Source organism: Macrotis lagotis, chromosome X (assembly GCF_037893015.1).
Source record: "Macrotis lagotis isolate mMagLag1 chromosome X, bilby.v1.9.chrom.fasta, whole genome shotgun sequence".
Classification (NCBI taxonomy): Eukaryota; Metazoa; Chordata; class Mammalia; order Peramelemorphia; family Peramelidae; genus Macrotis; species Macrotis lagotis.
This window is the reverse complement of record NC_133666.1, coordinates 14,048,614-14,071,281: the sequence shown is the minus strand read 5'-3', so window position 1 is coordinate 14,071,281 and position 22,668 is coordinate 14,048,614.

Genomic DNA, 22,668 nt, shown 5'->3' with positions numbered 1-22,668 from the left:
AATGTTCTTCTGGTTCTGCTCATTTCACTCAGCATTAGTTCATGCAAATCCCTCCAGGCTTCCCTGAATTCCCATCCCTCCTGGTTTCTAATAAAACAATAGTGTTCCATGGCATACATATACCACAGTTTGTTAAGCCATTCCCCAACTAAAGGACATTAACTTAATTTCCAATTCTTTGCCATCACAAACAGGGCTTCTATGAATATTTTTGTACAAGTGATGTTTTTACCCTTTCTCATCATCTCTTCAGGGTATAGACCCAGTAGTGTTATTGCTGGATCAAATGGCTGGTACATTTTTTTGCTGCCCTTTGGGCATAGTTCCAAATTTCTCTCCAGAAAGGTTGGATGAGTTGACAACTCCACCAACAGTATAATAGTGTCCCAGATTTCCCACATCCCATCCAACATTGATCATTGTTCTCTCTGGTCATATTGGCCAGTCTGAGAGGTGTGAGGTGGTACCTCAGAGAAGCTTTAATTTGCATTTCTCTAATAATGATTTAGAGCAATTTTTCATATGACTATGGATCTCTTTGATTTCCTCATGTGTAAATTATCTTTGCATATCCTTTGACCATCTGTCAACTGGGGAATGTCTTGTTTTGTTTTGTTTTGTTTTTAAATTTGACTCAGTTCTCTGTATATTTTAGAAATGAGTCCTTTGTCAGAAATACTAGTTGTGAAATTGTGTCCCAATTTTTTTACATTACTTTTGATCTTGGTTACAGTGGTTTTGTCTGTGCAAAAGTTTTTTAATTTAATGTAATCAAAATTGTCTAGTTTCTTTTTAATGCTGTTCTCTATCTCTTCCTTGGTCATAAACTGCTTCCCTTTCCATAGATCTAACAGGTAAACTACTACTTTATCTCCTAGTTGGCTTATAATATTGTTTTTTATGTCTAAATCTTGTATCCATTTTGTTCTTATCCTGGTATAAGATGTGAGGTATTGGTCTAATCCAAGTTTCTGCTAACTTCTACTAACTTCAAATTTTCCCAGTAGTTTTTATTGAAGAGAGAGTTGTTATCCCAATAGCTGGACTCTTAAGGTTTATCAAACAGCAGATTACCATAATCATTTCCTGCTATTGTACCTAGTTTATTCCATTGATCCGCCACTTTATTTCTTAGCCAGTACCAGACAATTTTTATGACTGATGCTTTATAATATAGTTATAGATCTGATAGGGCTAAGCTACCTTCTTCTGCACTTTTTAAAAATTAAATCCCTGGAGATTTTCAACTTTTTGTTTCTCCATATGAATTTACTTACAATTTTTTCTAACTCAAAGTAATTTTGTAGGATTTTGATTGGTAGGGCACTAAACAAGTAGTATAATTTTGGTAGAATTGTCATTTTTACAATATTACCTCGACCTATCCATGAGCAGTTGACATTTGCCTAGTTATTTAAATCTTTTATTTGTGTGAGAAGTGTTTTGTAATTGTTTTCAAAAATGTTCTGAGTCTGCCTCGGCAGGTAGACTCACAGGTATTTTATGTTGTCTGAGGTTACTTTGAATGGGATTTCTCTTCCTAGCTCTTTCTGCTGTACCTTGCTGGTCATACATAGAAAAGTTGAGGATTTGTGAGGGTTTATTTTATATCCTGCAACTTTGCTAAAGTTGCTAATTGTTTCCAGTAGCTTTTTGGATGATTTCTTTGGATTCTCTAGGTAGACCATCATGTCATCTGCAAAGAGTGAGAGTTTTGTCTCTTCCTTCCCAGTTCTAATTCCTTCAGTTTCTTTTTCTTCTCTAATTGCTTAAGCTAACATTTCTAATACAATACAGAATCGTAGTGGTGATAATGGGCATCCTTGTTTCACCCGTGATCTTATTGGGAATGCCTCTAGCCTCTCCCCATTGCATATAATGTTTGCTGATGGTTTCAGATAGATACTGCTTATTATTCTAAGGAACAGTCTATTTATTCCTATGCTCTCTAGTATGTTTAGTAGAAATGGGTGTCGTATTTTGTCAAAAGCTTTTTCAGCATCTATTGATATGATCATATAATTTCTGATAGGTTTGTTGTTGATAAAATTGATTATACTAACAGTTTTCCTAATATTGAACCAACCCTGCATTCCTAGGATGAATGCTACTTTGTCAAAATGAATTATCCTAGTGATAACTTGTAATCATTTTGCTAAGATTTTACTTAAGATTTTTGCATCTATATTCAACAGAGAGATAGTTCTATAATTTTCTTCATTTTAACTCTTCCTGGTTTAGATATCAGCACCATATTGGTTTCATAGAAATAGTTAGGTAGGCAGAGTTCCGTCTTCCCCTGTTTTCCCAAAGAATTTATATAGAATTGGAACCAATTGTTCCTTAAATGTTTGGTAGAATTCACTTGTGAATCCATCTGGCTCTGGAGCATTTTTCTTAGGAAGTTCAATAATGGCTTGTTGAATTTCTTTTTTCTGAGATAGGGTTGTTTAGGTATGTAATCTCCTCTTCATTTAACATGGGCAACTTATATTTTTGTAAATATTTGTCCATTTCACTTAGATTGTCAAATTTATTGGCATAGAGTTGGGGAAAATAATACCTCATAATTATTTTAATTTCCTCCTCATTGGTGGTGAGTTCAAATTTTTTATTTATGATACTAGCAATTTGGTTTTCTTCTTTTTTTAATCATTGATCAGAGGTTTATAAATTTTATTAGTTTTTTCATAAAACCATCTCCTAGTTTTATTTATTAATTCAATAGGTTTTTGTGCTTTTGATTTTATTAATTTCTCCTTTAATTTTTAGAATTTCTAATTTGGTATTTAATTGGGGATTTTTAACTTGTTCTTTCTCTAATTTTTTTAGTTGTTTATTTAGTTCATTGATTTCTTCTTTCTCTAATTTATTTATGTAAGCATTTAAAGATATAATATATCCCCTGACAGCTGCTTTGAGAGAATCCCATAGGTTTTGGTATATTGTTTCATTATTGCGATTATCTAAGATAAAATAATTAATTCTTCCTATAATTTGTTGTTTGATCCACTCATTCTTTAATATGAGGTTATTCAGTTTCCAATTAATTTGGGTCTATAACTTCCTGGCCCAATATTTCATGTAATTTTATTGCATTTTGATCTGAGTAAGATGTATTCACTATTTCTGCCTTTCTGCAGCTGATGATTAGATTTTTATGCCCTAGTATATGGTCAATTTTTGTACAAGTGCCATGTACTACAGAGAAAAAGGTATATTCCTTTCTATCCCCATTCAATTTTCTACATAATTCTATCATATCTAGTTTTTCTAACAATCTATTTACCTCCTTAATTTCTTTCTGGTTCATTTTATGATTCAATTTATCTAAATCTGAGAGCAAGAGGTTGAGGTCTCCCACTAGAAGAGTTTTGCTGTCTATGTCTTCCTGTAGTTCTTTCAACTCCTCTAAGAATTTGGATAATATACCATTCAGTATTAAAATTACCTTATTGTCTATGGTACCATTTAGGAGGATATACTTTCCTTCCTTATCTTTTTTAAGGCCATCTACTTTTCAGCTGATTTGTCTGAGATAGGGATTGCTACCCCTGCTTTTTTTCACTTCAGCTGAATCAATATATATTTTGTTCCAACCTTTTACCTTTTTACTCTATCGGTATCTCTCTGCTTCAAATGAGTTGCTTGTAAGCAACATATTGTAGGATTCTGGTTTTTAATCCACTCTGCTATTCACTTACATTTTTATTAAATATTTATAATAACAAGTCCTTTCAGAAAGGAAACAAACAAATATATATATATACACACACCCCATTTCCCAATGCATATTAAGCACCTTAACTTTGTAACTTTGGGGCCTGAAATTTTAAAAAAATATTAAGTTATCGAACTCAAGTTTTATTCATCATGAAATTCAAAGAACTTTTGCTTGTAGCTTTCAGGCATCTTTTGGGCAAGTCTGGTATGTGGACGGATGCTTTGTCCATTCTGTTTCATGAACCTGAAGCACCATTTGTGTCCTCCTTTGAAATCAGTCATTTCTTTTTCATCAGCAACTCTTCTGGCCTCATTCTCAACCATCTTTGGTCCTTTCTTCTTCAGTCCATATCTTCAGTGCCCTCTCTAAATCAGACCAGACTTCCCTCTCATGACCTTCTTCTGCAGGGATGTTTTTAAGAAGTGTTTCTTCTTCCTATAGGCAGTCTTGGATTGTTTTCTCAGTTAGAGGAGAACCAAAATGACATTCAGCAGCACAGTTTCCATTAAGGTTTGCAAACTGGATTACTACACTGGGACAAAAATCTTTTCTGCACAATTTCTGAGTATAATGTGGCAAAACATAACCTAACAAATGTGAAATAATGAGTGCAAAGACAAGAAAAAACAAAAACATGGAAAATGCAAGTAAAAAAATGTACAACTGCTGTTAAAGGAGCTCCTAGTTTTTAGACCCCAAATTTTTCCAAAAATGGTGCATCTTATACATGGGAAAATAGAGTAAATATATATGCACTACAATAATGGTATATAGTATGGTACAATATTTATTTTTATACCTGATAGAATAGCTAGGACTCTATTGTCTATTTAGAGCATTCAATTCTTTTTTTTTAAGATTTTATTTATTTTGAGTTTTACAGTTTTCCCCTAATCTTACTTCCCACCCCCACCCCCCACCCCCCACAGAAGGCAATTTGTCAGTCTTTACAGTTTTTCCATGTTATACATTTATCCAAATTGAGTGTGATGAGAGAGAAACCGTATCTTTAAGGAAGAAATATAAAGTAGAAGAGATAACAAGATCAGACAATAAGATACCAGTTATTTTTTCTAAATTAAAGGAAATAGTCCTTGGATTTTCTTCAAACTCCAGAGTTGTTTCTCTGGATACAGATGGCACTCTCCATTGCAGACAGCCCCAAATTGTCCCTGGTTGTTGAACTGATGAAATGAGTGAGTCCATCAAGTTTGATCATCGCCCCCATGTTACTATTAGGGTGTACAGTATTTTTCTGGTTTTGCTCATCCCATTCAGCATCAGTTCTTGTAAATCCCTCCAGGTTTCCCTGAAATCCCATCCCTCCTGGTTTCTAATAAAACAATAATTTTCCCTGACATACAAATACCACAGTTTGCTAAGCCTTCCCCAATTGAAGGACATGTAGTTGATTTCCTATTCTTTGCCACCACAAACAGGGCTGCTATGAATATTTTTGTACAAGTGATGTTTTTACCCTTTTTCATCATCGCTTACATTTTAAGGGAGAGTTCATCCCATTCACATTCAAAGTTATAATTACTAACACTTTATTGCCCTCAAGACTAACTTACCTCTGTTTGTGTTTTTCCCCTTTTTCCCCCTTTATCCATATTCCCCAGTATTTTGTTTCTGAATACCACCCCCTTCTGTATGTTTGTGCTCCTATATCCAGCCCCCCTCCCCTTTCCTTCCCCTTTCCTTTTTTCCCTTTTCCCTTCCCTTCCTTCTGTTATTTCCCCTTTTCTCCCCCTCCCTTTCTCTAGTCCCCACCCCTTTATCCTCCTTTAATATTTTAGAGGTAAGATGATTTTTAAGTTAACTTGAGTATATGTGTAAGTTAACTTTAAGCAGAGTCTGATGAGCGGAAGATTCAGGTGTTTCTCATCTCCCTTCTTCCCCTCTGTTATCATAGGTCATTTGTACCTCTTAATGTGATGAGGTTTACCCCATTCAAACCCCTCCCTCCTCCCATCTCCTTCCTGTCTGTGTTTTTAAGAAGGAGGTGCTTTTAAATCATTCTATCTGAATCATAGAAAATTCTGAGTATCCATCACTTCTAGCTGAGTACATTCTAATAGAGTTACAATTCTTGAGAGTTATTAGAGTCTTTCTCCCAATTAGGTTTATAGCCAGTTTCATCCCATTGGATAGCAGTCTCATGGATAAGTCATGAATGTCCATCACTGCTGTTTAGGTATATTTTCTCTGTTATAGTTACAGTTCTCAAGAGTTATGAGAATCTTTTTTCCTGTGCTGGGATATAGCCAGTTTCATCATATTGGATAGCAGTTTTTTTCTTTACTGCCCCCCTTTTATTTACCTTTTCATATGTCTCTTGAACCTCCTGTTTGATATCCAAATTTAGTTCTAGTTTTTCATCCGGAATTTTTGGAATTCTTCCATTTTTTTAAAAGTCCATCTTTTCTCCCTGAAAAAGAAGGCTCAGCTTTGCCAGATAGTGGATTCTTGGCTGCATTTCAAACTCCCTTGTTTCTCAGAATATCTCATTCCTGGCCCTTCAATCCCTTAATGTTGATGCAGCCAGGTCCAGCAGAATCCTTATTGTGGCTCCTTGGTATTTAAATGGTTTTATTCTGGCTGCTTGCAGGATTTTCTCTTTTATCTGATAGTTCTGGAATTTGGCCACAACATTCCTTGGTTTATTCATTTTAGGATCTCTTTCTGGAGGGGATTGAGGTATTCTTTCAATAAATATTTTGACCTCTGGTTCCATGATATCAGGGCAATTTTCCATTACTAGATCCTGCAATATTAAGTCCAGGCTTCTTTTCTCTTCAGTGTTTTCATGAAGTCCAGTAGTTCTCAGGTTTCCTCTTCTCAATCTATTCTTGACGTCAGTGGTTTTTCTGATGAGGCATTTTACATTTTCTTCTATTTTTTCTAATTTTTGGTTTTGCTTAACAGGTTCTTGCTGTCTCATGAAGTCATTAGTTTCTGCAGACTCCATTTTTTTAGAGAGGAATTTTCTTCATTTACCTTTTGCAACTCCTTTTTCCAATTGGTCAATTCTATTTTTGAAAGAGCTTTCCATTTTACCAATTGGGGTTTTGAGAGAATTCTTTTCTTTTTGCATTTGCCCAAATGAGGATCTGAGAGAATTATTCTCATTTTGTATTTGTCCAATTGTATTTTCCAATTATCTGTTTTCTTGTTGCAAGGTGTTAATCTTCTCTTGGGTTTCTTTTCCCAAATCTTCCAATTGATTTGTAAACTCTTTCCTTATTTCTTCAAGCAAGTGTTTATGTGATGGAGACTAGATCATATTCTCCTCAGAGGTTCTAGATTTCTCTGAGTTAGGGTCTTTTCCTTCCAAAAATTTTATATGGATCCACCTTTCCACTGACCTTTCCTCATTTGCTAAGAGCTTGATTTGGGGAGGGGCTAGTTCACAGATGTTTGGTGTTGGGATCCCTAGAGACTTTACTCACTGAGTGCAATATCTCCAGCTGGCCAGTAGGGGGTACTAGAGGATTTACTCCCTGAGTGTGATTTCTCCAGCTGACTAGTAGGGGGTGGTGGTTTCTTTCTCTGTTGTGTTTATGACCTTGATTGTGGTCTTCTCCCTTGGCCTGGTGGGAGTGATTGAAGCTGTTAAATACTTTTGTCTTCAATCAACAGTGGGCTTTACCCTGGGGTGAGGTCATCTCTCTCCCTATTGCCAGCTGGGCTGGTTCTCCTGCTCACACACCAGTACCTGGGGCAGAAGATCGTTAATTATGATTGTTCTGGACAGAGGCTTCAGCGGAAATGAAGGTGTGGACTCTGAGTTCCTCCTGACCAGTGGAGCCCAGGGATTGTGTGTGCAGCTCTTCTGCACTGGAACTCTCCCCCCAGCCCTGTCAGCAAGCTCTAGAAGGTCAGACCAACACCAATGCCTCTGCTCCCTATTTGACCCAAGTCCCCAACGTGGACCAAGCTCTAGTCCCACCACTGATTGAGCAGGTCTGGTTCCCAGACCCTCAGGCTTCCATGCTCTAACCCTGCTGCCACTCAAGCTGATCCACCACTGATCCGCCTTCATGTGCCCAGACTCACCCAGGACTGTGGAAAACAAATCCTGAGGTAAATCTTCTTTCTCCTGGCTTTTCTTTCTGCATTTTGTGGATCAGATTTCTGTTAAGAGGTTTGTTTCATATCATAGATGGGGAAAAATCAGGAGATTTTAGAACTGTGCCTGTTCTCTCTCTCCACCATCTTGGTCAGAAGTCCCCTTGAAGTTACTTTCAATGGGATTTCTCTTTCTAGTTCTTTCTGCTAGCAGCTCTTTTTGTGATGACAAAGAATTGGAAATTATGGGAATGACCATTAATTAGGAAATGGCTGAACAAGTTGTGTTATACGAATGTGATAGGGTACTATAGTTCTATAAGAAATAATAAGCAGGTAGATTTCAGAAAAAAACTTGAAAAGACTTACATGAAGCGATGCTAAATTAAGTGAACAGAACCAGGAGAAAATATACACATTAACACTAAGATTGTGTGATAATCAACTATGTGATCAAAGACGATATTCTCATGATGGAAAATACCCTTCTCATCTAGAGAAAGAATTATGGAATTTAAATGCAGATCAAAGCATACTATTTTCACTTTTTTCTTTCTCATGGATTTTTCCTTTTTTGTTCTGGTTCTTCTTTCGATATAAACATATGTTTAATATGGGAGTTTTAATGTTATTGTACTTGTATAACCTATAGCGAATCATTTGCTGACTCAGGGAGAGAAAAGGGAAGAGAGAGAGTGATCAGTGTGAGTTGGTACCTCAGAGTTGATTTCTATTTCTCTAATCAATAGTGATTTAGAGCAGTTTTTCATATGACTACAGTTAGCTTTAATTTCTTCATCTGAAAACTGTCTGTTCATATTCTTTGACCATTTACCAATTGGGGAAATGACTTATTATTATAGAATTGACTGAATTCTCTATATATTTTAGAAATAAGGTCTTTATCAGAAATACTGACTGTAAAATTTTTTCTTAACTTTCTGCTTTCCTTCTAATCTTGGTTGCATTGTTTTTTAATTTAATGTAATCGAAATGATCGATTTTGCATTTTATGCTCTTAATCTTTTTATCCTAATTGATTTATGGTATCACTGTTTATGTCTAAATCCTGTATCCATTTTGACTTTATCTTGGTAGGGTGTGAAATGTTGATTCTATCCCTAATCTCTATTACACCATCTTTCAATTTTCCCAGAAGTTTTTGTTAAACAGTGAATTCTTATCCCAGAAGCTGGAGTCTTTGGATTTATCAAATAATAGATTACTAGAGTCATTTGCTGCTGTTTCATTTGTACCTAATCTATTCCACTTATCCACCACTCTGTTTGTTAGTTAGTTCCACATAGTTTTGATGACTGATATGGTATAATAAAATTTTAGATCTGGTGGAGTTAGGAAACCTTCCTTTGCATTTTTTTAATCAACTCCTTAGATATTCTTGAACTTTTAATACTAGTTGCTTTCTTTTAAAATGTAAGTTCTCTGCTTTAAATGGATCCCTAGAGGATGCTCAGTGTCACAATACCAGCGTACCGATCCTGGAGGCAGGAAGAACTGAATTCAGATATGAATGGCCTCAATAAGTGCTAGCTATGGGTCCCTGGACCCAGTTCTCAATTGTAAAATGATACTACTACTACTACTACTAATAATAATAATAATAGTGGTAGTAGTTTTTGTAGCATCTACCTCACAGGGTTCTTGTGAGCAGTGAGCATCAACTGAGAAGTTTGTGAAGTGTGTGGTACACAGTAGGTACTTAATAAGTGATTGTTTCCTTCCTTCCTATTATGTTCTTTTGCTAGTGACAATCTAGCTCCTGGCTGTTAGGATCTCTTTGAATCTTCTGTTCTTGAGGTGAGAAGAACTTCTCTTGTGGCATCACTAAGGAGGCGGCAGATGATTCAGCCAAAAGGAAGGGGTATGTGTGGGGGTAACACAGGGAGATGCCATCAGTAACAGCACCACCAAGAACCCTGGGGGTAAAGGTCGAAATCGCCCTGACTCTGGAAGACCTAGCAAGGGCTATGTGGTGGTTTCATAGCAATAGTTTTCTCTTTTCAAGTGGTGGTGAATTTAAGAGCCACCTTGGGCATTTAATATCGTTGCCTTAGGTGAGTCAAGCAGAGAAAACATCTGCACCCTATGAGGTATTTCTCTAAAACAATTATGCAATTGGGCAGCCAGGTTCTCCAGCAGAGCCCTGCAAGAACTATGGTGACTGACTCTGATGCCCCCATGTGGTGGAACCCTGTGTTATCAGTACTTAGGTTCTCTCTCCCTTGTAAACTGCCGGGGTCTGTTGCTATAGAAACAGTCTCTGGCCAATTATGCAGGTTTTAGTAAAAGAACATGTTGCTATAGAAACGGTCTCAGGCCACTTTTGCAGGCACTAGTGAAAGAACATATCATCTGTTGCTATAGAAACCGTCTCCAACTACTTTTGCAGGCATTAGTAAAAGAGCAAAGGTTCTGTGCCTGAAGATGAAAATTCTACTCCATGTTTTCCTCCTGTATTTTCCCCTCATACCCAGTGTGATTACTAATATGAAAAGGGTTTGTATGCCATTAAGGAGATCCTTCCATGAAAAACAGGATTCTTTCCCCACCCCCACAACCCCCCATCTCCTTTGGCCTATCACTGATAAAAATTGATTTGAGGGATGGAACCACTATAAAATATGATTAGAGAAAAGTCAGTAACCTAAACCCAGCATAAAGATATACCATTATTGATTTTGTGTGGTGTAAAGCACAACTAACTATGAAGGTGGGAGACCAGAAGATAGTTCACCCCTTCCTTGGCAAGTGCTATAGGGCTGTTCTGAATGTATTGTCATTACCAGGTAGAGGGTCTGTAGAGGGTCTGTCATTGCTAGGACCAATACAAGTAGAAACAGAAAGCAAGATTCTTTTCCTTTCATGCCTTTCCTCCCCGATGTCCTTGTGCAAAAATGAGATGATTTCTCTTGCTATCCCTACAGACTTCTAACTGGATTCTATTTGGGGCTTCCTTGCTGTTTGACTCCTTATAGATAGACTCTTGTTAGGTCTAATCCATATATCAGGGTCATTGAGTGAAATATGAGAATGGGGATGTAAGGAAGCCAGCTCTGGTGTTAACACATTTACTAGAAGTACCCTATGTGAATTAAACATTCCCAGGAGGAAGTGAGAACAAGAGAAGCAAAAGACCAAGACAGGATCAGCATTTGTTACCCCATTACTGACTCCATTCTGTTATTCTTTATATGCTTTAGGGCTGAGCAGATGGAAGCAGTGAAAATCTGATTATGGGACCTTGCCTATGATCTCTTGCCAATATGCCCCCCCCCAATAATGTAAAAGAAAGCATACACCCTAAACTCAAATGCTCACAAATAGAAGGACGAAAGCAATTGGTTTGCCCCTGGTCACATTACAAAATGATTGCCAATATGAATGTTCCTTAGATCAGTGGCTACTCTTTCTATACTGACAGATAAGAACAAACCAGTAATCTGAGTTAGCTTGAGGAAAACTGAAGTGGAATTATCATATTTAAAAACTATCACATTTTAGAGACTCTGATTCCTGAGTACAAGGGTGTCAAAGAGATGCCATCCTATGACTCTCATCTTTAACATTCACTCCCAGTGGAGAGGGTATGGAAAATCAGTTCTTCATCAAACCTACTCTAATTGCATGTCAATGTCATCTTCATCTTTTGTTGAGCTCTACTGAAAGCAGGTGAGGGTGGGGGAACAGTCTCCTTAGGGTGCTGTAGCCAAGATACTGCCAGTCAAGAACTTGACTAGACCAGAAATCCTATGACTTAGTGTCTGTGACACCAGAGGCAGGATGGCAGAGTGCTGGTTGGACTTGGAGTGAAACCTGGTTTTGAATATACCTCAGATAGCTCTGTGAGCCTGAACAGTTCAAGCAATCCAAAAGCATCGCTTAGTTCCCTACTGTGTGACAAGCTTCAGAATAGGTGCTGGGGACCCCCAAGATTAAAGAAACAGTCCCTGTCCTTAGGGGACTTATCTTCTATAAGCAGAGACAAAATGCACACAAAAAAGGATACACAACATAGATGCAGGGGATTTGTTGGAGGAAAGGCCCCATGGAAGGAGTGGTGTTAGAGTTCAGCTTTGAAGCAATCAGGGGTCAGTAAGAGAGAGACATGAGGAGAGACAGCATTGAAGCCATGATGGGAGACTTGACAAAGATTACAAGATTTTCCTTTTGTTTTCTGGAAATAGCAAGGTCTCCTGGAACAAACAGTAAACCTCCAAAGACCCTCTAAACTCTCAAATCCCCCAAGCCTGTCTAAGAATTCTCTATCTGGGCCTATGTTTGCTAGTCCAAGTCTTCCACAATCCAGGCTGTTTTCAGTTTCCAAGTCTGGACCTAGGCCTAGGCTGAATGAAGTTCAGGTTATTGCTGGGCTTCTTCTGCTTTAGTCAAAGTCAGATCATCTTATTACATGACTGAGGCAATCCAGTGGTGGGATCTCTCCAGGGATAAGAAGAGTTGATTTTGGAGCAAACCTGATGAGAGAAGGCTTGGGGAGATAAGAAAAAGATCTGTTCTTCTCATGGAACAGTTGCTGAAAATGCCCAAACAGAGGGAAACATTTCAAACAATAAAGGAGATTTATTTAAAAGACCTAAAAGTCATGTCCAGAAGATAAGGAACTATAGAGTAGGAACCAGAAAACTTGGACATCAGTCTTAACCCTACACCTCATTCACTAACTCTGTTATACTAGGCAAGTGAGAATTTCTCTGAGTATGTTTTATCATCTGTAAAATGGGAGAATAAAACTCATGTTCCACGGGGTTGTTGTGAGGAAGGGGCTGTGTTACCTCCAAAGTGTTATAAAATATAGCATTATTTTCAGACCTTTTCTATTCGCCTAATCTGTGAGGATTAGATCCAAAAAAAAAAGGAATTTCAATGTATTTGTGAATATCATCCAGTGCTGTACAAATGTGAAGTAATATTATTATTATTATGTAATCTAATATATAGGAGGCTCACCTTGGAGCCAGGAAGGTCAAAGCTCAAGCCTTGCCCCTGACTCACAAACACACAAACACATACACACTCACATACATTCTCACATAGTCACACACTCACAGTAGGCAACCATTGAAATATTACTTATCCTTTTAACATATCAGGCAACTTACACCCTAAGTTACAGAGGAGTCATCGATCTAGGTCATGTGGGGAGTCCCCCATAACAACAGAATTACAGATGTGAACTTCTCAAAAAATAGAAACACCTCATTTGAAGATTTTATAATCTCTAGTTCTGTGAACCCTCATAGATATGTGACCTAGAGTGAGTGATTTCACTTCCCAGATCTCACTTGCCTTTCTGTAGAGAAAAGATTTTAAAAGATGATTTCTAAGTATTTTTCTAGTTCTGCGAGCCTTTATTTCCCATGTGCTATTTCCAGTTTGAAAATTCTCTGATTCTCTTCAGCATTCAAAGCTTAATATCACAGTCACAGCTTAATTCCCAAAGCTATTTTAGACTTGGATCAACAGTGTTAAAAGGCCTCTGAAGTCAGAAGTCCTGAGTTCAAATCCTGCTTCTGATATTTTCTACATGTATAGTCATTGAAATGTTTTGGGTAAAACCACAGTTTTGCACTGATTTATGTCTGAAACCATTTTAGCTGTGGATCTATGGTCCCAAAAGAAAGGCAGATGCAGACAGAGGTGGTAGAATTTCAAAGATGCATGCAAAACCTCTAGCCCCCAATTACTTCCCCAACTTTCTAGGTCTGAAATTAAGAGAAGTCAAGTTCCTTGTATTTTACATTAGGAATATGACTTACACTCTAGGAAAGGCTAATGACTAAAATCTATACCAAAGTGAAAAATGATTATCTAGTATACTTTCCTAAAAGGTTCTGAAGATAAGGTAGGGGCGGAAATGGGTAAATGATAAAGAGACTAGGAATTGTAAGGAGAAGGTACTTGTCTATAATAAGAACATTATAAAGACCACTTTGAAAGGCTTAAGAACTCCAATTAATAGCATGTGTGAATATGATTCCAGAGCACCAAAAATGAAATGTGTTATCCACTTCATGATAGAAAAGAGGTGAACTAAGTAGGAAGAATGAGACATACAGGGGCGGCTAGGTGGCACAGTGGATAAAGCACCGGCCCTGGAGTCAGGAGTACCTGGGTTCAAATCCGGTCTCAGACACTTGATAATTCCCTAGCTGTGTGGCCTTGGGCAAGCCACTTAACCCCATTTGCCTTGCAAAAACAAACAAACAACAACAAAAAAAAAAAGAATGCGACATACAGCTTTGGACATGGCCAAGGCAGAAATTTGTTTTGCTTGACTATGAATGTTTGTTACATGTGCAGTTTTATTTTTTATTATTTAAAAATATTTTATTAATGTTGGCTGAGGAGGTAGGAGAGGAGAAAAATACTAATTGGAAAAAAAATCATTAAATGGAAAGAGATGGTAGGTAGAAATGAGGGGTGAGTTAAAAGAAGGAGCAAAAACGGGAAGAAGTATGATGGCCCAAACTAGCTCCACTCTACAATGCTACAAAATGTCAGCTCTTCTGAAACTGATCCAGTTATTGTGAAGTTCTTAGCATTAGTTAAAACCAGCTTCTCCAATGTTCCTGCCAACTACAGTAGATCTTTTGATCCAGTCATAGAAATCAGAATGTCCTTAGTTTTGAAACAAGAGAAGGAAGTATGAAAGTCTATATTACTCTGTCAGGTAGCTTGGAAGGGAAATTAAGGGTGAAAGAAAGTTTTCAATGCAGTTCAGTCCTTTCAATCACCCAATTCTTCATCACTACCCTTAGAGTTTTCTTGGCAAAGATCCTGGAGTAGTTTGACATTTTCTTCTCTAGCTCATTTTACAGATAAGGACACTGAGGCCAACAGGGTGAAGTGAATTATTCAGGGTCACACAACTAGAAAGTGTCTGAGGTCAAATATGATCTCAGGAAGTGGGTTTTCCTCACTCCATGTCGAGTACTCTATCCACTGTAGTACCACCTTACTGCAATAATTAAAAATATTCACAGATGCTCCCCATTAAATGCCAACTTTGTTCATTTTCTTTGATGCAGTGGTACCAAGGTTCATCAGCTATGATACATCTTCTGAAACATGCAACAAAGTCCCAGTATTCACTGGTCAACAAGCCTGCTCTGTGGTTCTGGCTTTTATTATTTTCTTAGAAAGGAAGATATATGCATATAGATCATTTATAATGAACAGTTCTGTGGAAATAAAACCACCACTTGTAATGACTAGGATTTTTTTACAGTGATGTCACAATAGGGAGAATATTCTAATGGGGATGCGTAGGCCAGGCATTTCCCCAAAAAGAAGTGAAAGAATGTCAGCAGTTCCCTAAGTTGGGGTTTGGTGCTTTGATAGATTCATGCTTTCATAGTGTGGGTGCTCCCTCTACTGATACTTTCTTACCCTAAGTTTTTTTGATGTTTGTCCTTTATTGGCAAAGACCATGGCATCAGGAAGGTGATGCCATGACAAGCACATTAATTGGATTAGAGTGAGGGGTGCTATGCTAAGTCACAAATCTCACTTTCTCCTTCAGAGTCATCTGGGTCTAGTGACCAGATTTGAATCAAGATGACTGGAGATGGCCCTGAATGTGAAGCAATCAGGGTGAAGTGACTTGCCCAGGGTCACAGTGCTAGGAAGTGTCTGAGGATTTGAACTCCAGTCCTCCTGACTCCAAGGCCAGTGCTCTATCAACCACTTAGCTGCCCCCTAAATGACTCTAATCTCTGTGGTATTGTATAAATTCTCCATGGGAGATCTACCCAATGTCTGGAATCCTTCTTCTATTGTCTTTGCAGGTCCTGTACAGCTGTAGTGTAAGGAATATGGGGGTGTTTGGGTTCCACAAGAATGTGAAGGGAAAATTGTTAGTTTACATTACGAGGACTGGGTGGGGGTGCCTGTATTGTTGCCTATGAGCAGGTGTGTGAGTTAAGACAAAAGATTTAGCCTCACCTGATCAAAAAACCTGAGATTAGGCCAGGTCTGCTCCACCTAGTTCTGAGTTAACTTGGGTCTTCCAACTTCTCCTTTGCCCATGCTCAAGGAGGTAGCTGTTCTTTCTCATTATACTAATGAGCAAGGAGGGGAAAATATTTGGGGATGAATGTATCAATTAGATTGTGATCCCAGCTAATGATTGGCATAAAGGGGCAGGAACAAAACCTTTCAAACTGCATCTAAGACCTAACATTTCTGAGATTCCTTGCCCTTCTCCCCAAAGAAGGAGGCGTGGGCCACTTATTAAGATGTCTTAATAAAAAACATTTTAATCACTCTGGACTAAGTATTCCTGAGCCATTTATAACAGTAGTATCCAGGTTGTTCATATGTTTTATTTGAGGGCCATCATCAGTCTTCTTGGCCTATGTCTTGCCGCTGTACTCAGATGAATTTTGATGAAAGAGTGAAGCTGGTGACTTTGCACATCCCTGCCTCACTTAAATCCAATTCATTTGCTAGTCAAGGCATCACCTTCCTAATGTAAGTCATTTGCAACAAGGCTTCCTCTCCAGAATTGAACCTGTATTGCCTATCACCTGTGGTCACCATGGTGGGTAGGGTAAGTCCCATTGGGAACTGATAGGGCTATCACCATCACAGGGGGTATGCAATTGGCTTGAGGCTATCTAGCATCACCAAAGCAGCTGGGGCATCCCTGCCCCTGATTGGGAGATGGGAGAAACTGCCAGATAGGTTTTGGTTTGATTAGTGCACACATCTACATTATCCACCCTCTGAAAGACTATGCTGAGTTTTGTTGGATAGTTGATTTTTGATTGTAATGCAAACTCACATGCCTTCTGGAATATCACAGGCCAAGCCCTGTGGAATCTACATTAATAGATGCTGCTAATCTTGGGTTATCTTGACTGGGACTCCATGATACTTGAATTGTTTCTTTCTGTTTGCTTGCAATATTTTCTCCCTAGCCTGGGAGCTCTGGGATATGGCTATGATATTTCTGGGAGCTTTCATGTTGAGATCTCTTTCAGGAGGTGATTGGTGATTTTTTTTACTTCTTTTGGTTATAGAATATCAGGGCAGTTTGCCTTGATAATTTCCTGAAAGATGTCTAGTCATTTTTTTGGTCATGGCTTTCAGGTAGTCCAATAATTTATTTTCTAAGTAAGTTCTTTTCTCCAATGAGGTATTTCCCATCTCCATTTTTTTCATTCTTTTGTTTCTGTTCTATTGTTTCTTGATTTCTCATAAAGTCATTAGTTTCTATTTGCTCAATTCTTATTTTTAAGCAATTATTTTCCTCATTGAGTTTTTGTACTTCCTTTTCCGTTGATCAGTCCTAATGTTTTTAGGTTTTTGGAAGGCAAATGGAGTTAAGTGGCTTGCCTAAGGCCACACAGCTAGGTAATTATTAAGTGTCTGGGGTCGGATTTGAACTCAGATACTCCTGACTCAAGGGCCTGTGCTCTATCTACTGCGCCCCACCTAGCCTTCCCCAATTCTATTTCTTAAAGAGTATTTAGTTTCATGTTATAAATGAATGAAAGAAAAACCTGCTAGAGTAAAATAAAATTGTATATTTTATTCTCAAATCCTGAAGGATACGGGTACCTCACCTGGCATGAAGCACAAGGTGGCATTCATACATCATCTTCAAAAACTCTTTCCCCTCTCTCTTGGATTTTCATAGGCTCTCACAGTTTGAGTTACAATCTAAGAGGTCCACCCATTCCATGACATGTCCCTAATATAATCCCCCCCACATCATATGACACATGATATGTTGATGAACCCCAGTGGTCACAGGGAGTGTGTTGGTTAATATTCAATTACCTAATTGTGCAAACTCAGTTGCATTAGGTCAAGATCTCTAGGTCACTCTTGACCTGTTGAGAACCAATCTTTGGTTTGCAATCTCTGGAAGGAAATTAGGAAAACTTTCCCAGTTTTGTAATTGGCTGGGCCATTCCCCCTTTGTAATGGATTCCCTAAGGGCCCCCCTCCACACCCTGTGAAGACTAACACCCTACATTCCTCACATTTCAGTAAACTGTTTTTTTAACCATTTGGCCTAGAGAGTATTTTTAATTTGTATTTTCTTCAGTAATTTTTTTGTGTTTCCTTTACCAAGCTATTGACTCATTTTTCATGATTTTCTTTTATTACTCTTTTCTTCCCAATTTTTCCTCTGCTTTTCTTACTTGATATTCAACATCCTTTTTCAATTCTCTCATGGTCTGAGATCAAGTCATATTTTTTCTTGGAACCTTTGCCTTTGTTATCTTTCTCTGAGTGTGTGTTTTCCTCTTCCTTGTCACCATTTGTGTTTTAATATTGATGTAGAGAATTAGGAAAATAGGAAATTTGTATTTAGAAACAAATTTTGTAGTCTTTTATGCTGTTAAATTTTGTTAAATACTGTCTGTTCCTGGGATGTAAATTGACTCCTATTGTTCCACTGTTAATTGTAAAATTTGAACCCTGTCTCCTCATTCCCAAATCCCAGCTTCCAACCTTCTACCTGGTGTTGGTCACATAAGGGGGAGGAATTTTCCTTTTGCCCTCAGTACCCAGAAAATGGACAAAGCTATAAAAACCTGAGCTGGATCCCTGCTCAGGGTTGGTCCCCTCTATGGTACAATTAGCTCTCCTTGACTGTTTTCTTTTGTCTCTCTTTATCTGTCTCTGTCAGTCTCTGTCTCCCAAGCAACCTTGCCTAGTCTTTTGTTATTCACTCTTGTCCTCAAAATGCCTGTTGCTTCTCCAAGAGGAGAAAAGTTTTTAATCTGAATACTTTGCAATAAGTTACAATGAATCCTATCCTGAGCAGTTATGTGAATTCATTTGCAATTCAAAGAAACTCTCAATCTTCTGTCTTTAATTGATGACCCTAACTCTCATCAACAACAACATAAAAATATTTATTATAGCATAAAAACACCATGAGTTGAGAACATTTTTTACCAGTCTCAGACAAAGTAGAAAGGTGTACCTTATTCAAAGAGAAAAGGAATGTCACTTCAAAATTTTCAATCAAGAATCATTGAATGAGATGGAAGGAGAGAGTTAAAAAACCAAGAGTATAAAAGAATAACCCTGTAAATGATATATTCAGGGATTGGAGGTGGGATGGGATGGAATGGGAAAGGAAATGGAAGTGGTGATATAGGTTAGATTCTATGACAGGGATACAAATGTTGCTGCTTTGGTTCAATTATTACCTGTGAAGAATCACACTTGAGACCTGGGAATGTAGATGTGGAAAGTTACAACGCAAAAGAAAGTGATAGGAAAGTTAGTAGAGGTTAAGGAAAAGGCCATGTGGATTGCCTATTGAACTTGGCAGATCCCTGCCAAGGCTCAACAGGAGTCTGGAGAGATCAAGAGAGCAAGTTCCTTCCTCTGATCTCCTTAAATTCTCCCTCAGGGTCCATGGGAGGAGTGGTGACCTGGGAGTGACCCAAATCTCACATTGGAGATTTTGCTGTTTGGGGAGGGATCTGATGGGTAGTCTTAGACCCGTTTCCAGAACCTGTGGGCCCTGGTTGCCCCAACCAACAGAGAATGCAATCCAGATCAGATTGAAGATCAGGTCCTCAGGCCTTGGCCTACATTAGACAATAAAGGAAGAAGGAAGATTCCCTTAACAATGAAAGCAAAAGATTTACAAAATTTGTCTCCAGCTGAACTCAACACTCCCAATGCCCATGGTTCTTTCTCTGCATCACAAAGTCATGAAATAAATCATTGCCTTCTCTCAAGCAGCCTGCATTTTAAGAGAGGAAACAGTAAGGATACCTATACAAAATCAACATTAATAAATAATGGCATTAAAGAAATTCAAAGCATTTTAATGACTTCATTAAAAGTTGTATGAAGGAAGTAATAACTGTTGATAGGAAATCAGAAAGGCTTCAGGTAGTGCTTCAGCTGTGTCTTGAGGCAACAAAGGGATTCTACTAGACTAAGATGAAGTGGAAAAATATATTAAACAATTACATAAATCTGTATTATTATTATTATTATTATTATTATTATTATTATTATTATTATTATTACTTGAAATAGGACTTTTATCTGTCCATGAAGATTTCATGTTATGTTTCTGTTAGTTTACCAAAAAAAAGATATTGTGAACTTTAGATTTCCCTCAATGGATATATAGCAACTTTTATCTGTTGCTATTTGCCTTTGTTGATAGTGAGAGGGATGAAGAAATTGCTCAGTGAAGACTTCTCAAGATCTATTGCAAAACTGTTCCCTTCTTGAGGATATTTGTATAGGTCTTATCATCACAGAAGCAGACCCTTGTAAAAATAACCCTACCTAGTCTCACAAAAAAAAAACCAAACAAACAAAAAAACAGGACAGGCTGTCAAGGAAGAATTATAATTTGCCTTATCAACAGCTGCGATTTCCTGGGCAGAAAGACCTTGAAAGATGATCACATGATTTTGAGTCCCTGACAATAAAGGGGACAGGATTGGGCAGTGTATAAAAATCTGACTTGCTTCTTCCATTTTGCCAAAATGGAATAAAACTACTTTCTGTTTCTACTTTAAAAAGTCTCACATTTAATTAATTGGGTTGGTGGTCATCTGTCCCACACAGACTTTTGGGGTCTCGTTCGGGATAATCCACCTCCCTGGGCTGATATCTAAGGACAGGCACCCAATCTATAGTCCTTGACCTTGACCGGGAGGTCTCACTGGGTGGAGGTAAAGTTCTGAATTGAGAGACTCAGAGGAACAGAAAGCAGACAAAGACTCTGAGAGTGCTAAAAAGTGAAACTCCAGATGGCTGGTGGGGATCAGTCACATAAGTTATACTTGTATAACCCCAAGGTAAACTAAACTGGAGTCCTGGAATCATTACATTAGGACTAAGAATCGATTCAGTGAAAGGGATTGTGCTTAGTCACCCTTTGGGTGACTGCTGGAAGGAAGTGACCCCTCGGTAATTGGCCTGCAAGAAGGAGGCTTTCTGTGAAATTTTGAAATGGGAAAAAGGCAGTCAAAACTTGGCACTTTGGAGCACAAGCCTGTAGATGACCCCTTGGGGAATATATTACAGAATTGGAACAAGTTGTCAAATTACAAATGAAAAGTTAAGAAGAAAATGATAAAATACTGTGTATTTGTGTGCATGTGTATGTGTGTTTTGTGGGTTATCTTCTTTGTTAGTTATTTCTGGATTGGGGCAACCAGCTTAAGTTTTAAACTGTGGGGGAACTGGGAGTTGAGCCCAGGAGTTTTGGGAGGTAGAGGGGTAGGAGGAAGGAAGATCTCTATCTCCCTCATGGAGCCTGGCCCACCCCCACTGAGCTGGCAGTAGCCGTACTGGTGGATGGAGCTGGAGAGAGGAGGGGGAGGATCTTAAAGAGAAAACTGTGCTGAGGAGAGTTTGTAAAGGAAGACAGAGAACTTGAAGGGAGATGCTGATTGAGATTGAGAAGTTATAGGAGGGATGATTTAACTCTAAACGTGAATCTAACTGGAAGAGTGCCCGTGGGGGGGGGGGGGAGGCAGGAGACTTCAAGTGCTTAAGCCTTAAAGGGAAAAAAGACCTCATCAAAGTTGAGCTGTGTGATTCAGAAAGGAAGAAAATATATAAAAATATAAAAACTAGGGATTGGGAGACATATTTATTGAAAGGAAATTATGTATGAGGAATGCCTCTCCTATGGCCACATGACTTAAAGTGCTGAATCCCATTCCATTTTTAAGATTCATCTCTTTCTGAACTAGAGTTCTGGGAATCACTCTGAGGTTTTTAAAAGAAGGAATTAGTGTTGTTAAATTCTATACAGAATGGGAGGAATTAAATAACCTAGATTGTTAAATTGGTTTGGGATCTTAAACTCTATTGAAACAACTCTTGAGTTAAAAGAAAGTGGTATTTGATTACTAAAAGAAAAAGAAAAAATATATAATTATGTTATCAGGAATATTTACAGATTTCTTTTGGGAAAGAAAAATATTGTACTAAATTTTGTAATCCGATTTGTTGTGATGTTAAATTGATATTGATCATTATATTGTCAACAATTTCACAAGGTCTTTTGTTAGTAAAGGAAGAAAATTTGTAATAGTTTAGTCCTATCATATGTTCATGAAAGGGAATATATATATATGTCTATGCATAGATAGATAGATAGATAGATAGATAGATAGATAGATAGATAGATAGATAAAACTAAAAGTAAAATCTACTTAACATCTGTTATTTGAAAGTAAGAAAATGTATTAACAGTGCCTACCATTTATAGTATAAATAAGAATTGCATTGGGGTTTTAAATGTATCATATGTATGAGATGGGATTCTTGGAGGATCTGGGTAAAGAGGTCTGGAAGACAAATGTGTAAAGATTGTGGGATATTCATTTTGCTCTTGTTCTAAAGGGAATGAGATGTTTAATTAAGAATCTTACATTTAATGTAAATTAATAATATGTGTTTAATTTTAAAGCAGTCAAGAATGTGGACTTCTCTCTTGGTGACTGGAGACAGTTGATGTGGGGGACTCTGACTGATGACTGAACAAATTGCAATTGTGTGGTCTCACTGTATGGTAATTTATTGATGATTAGGATGTATTTATGGGTTATGTGATATTCTTTTGTAACTACAAATCGATTAGATTTACAATAAAGTCTGAATTTAACATGTAATTGCTTTGAAGGGGCAATTCAGGTATATATCAAAAATTCTGACCCCTTTTGGGATAGATCTATGGATTCACTCAATGTAACAATAGAAGGATTGTGTTTGTACAATCTAGTAATTTTTATGGTATTATTGCTGTGTTGTTATACTGCAATTAATAGCACACGTTGGAAATTTAAAGTCACCTAAGATGTTCTAATGGTTTTAAAGAATTC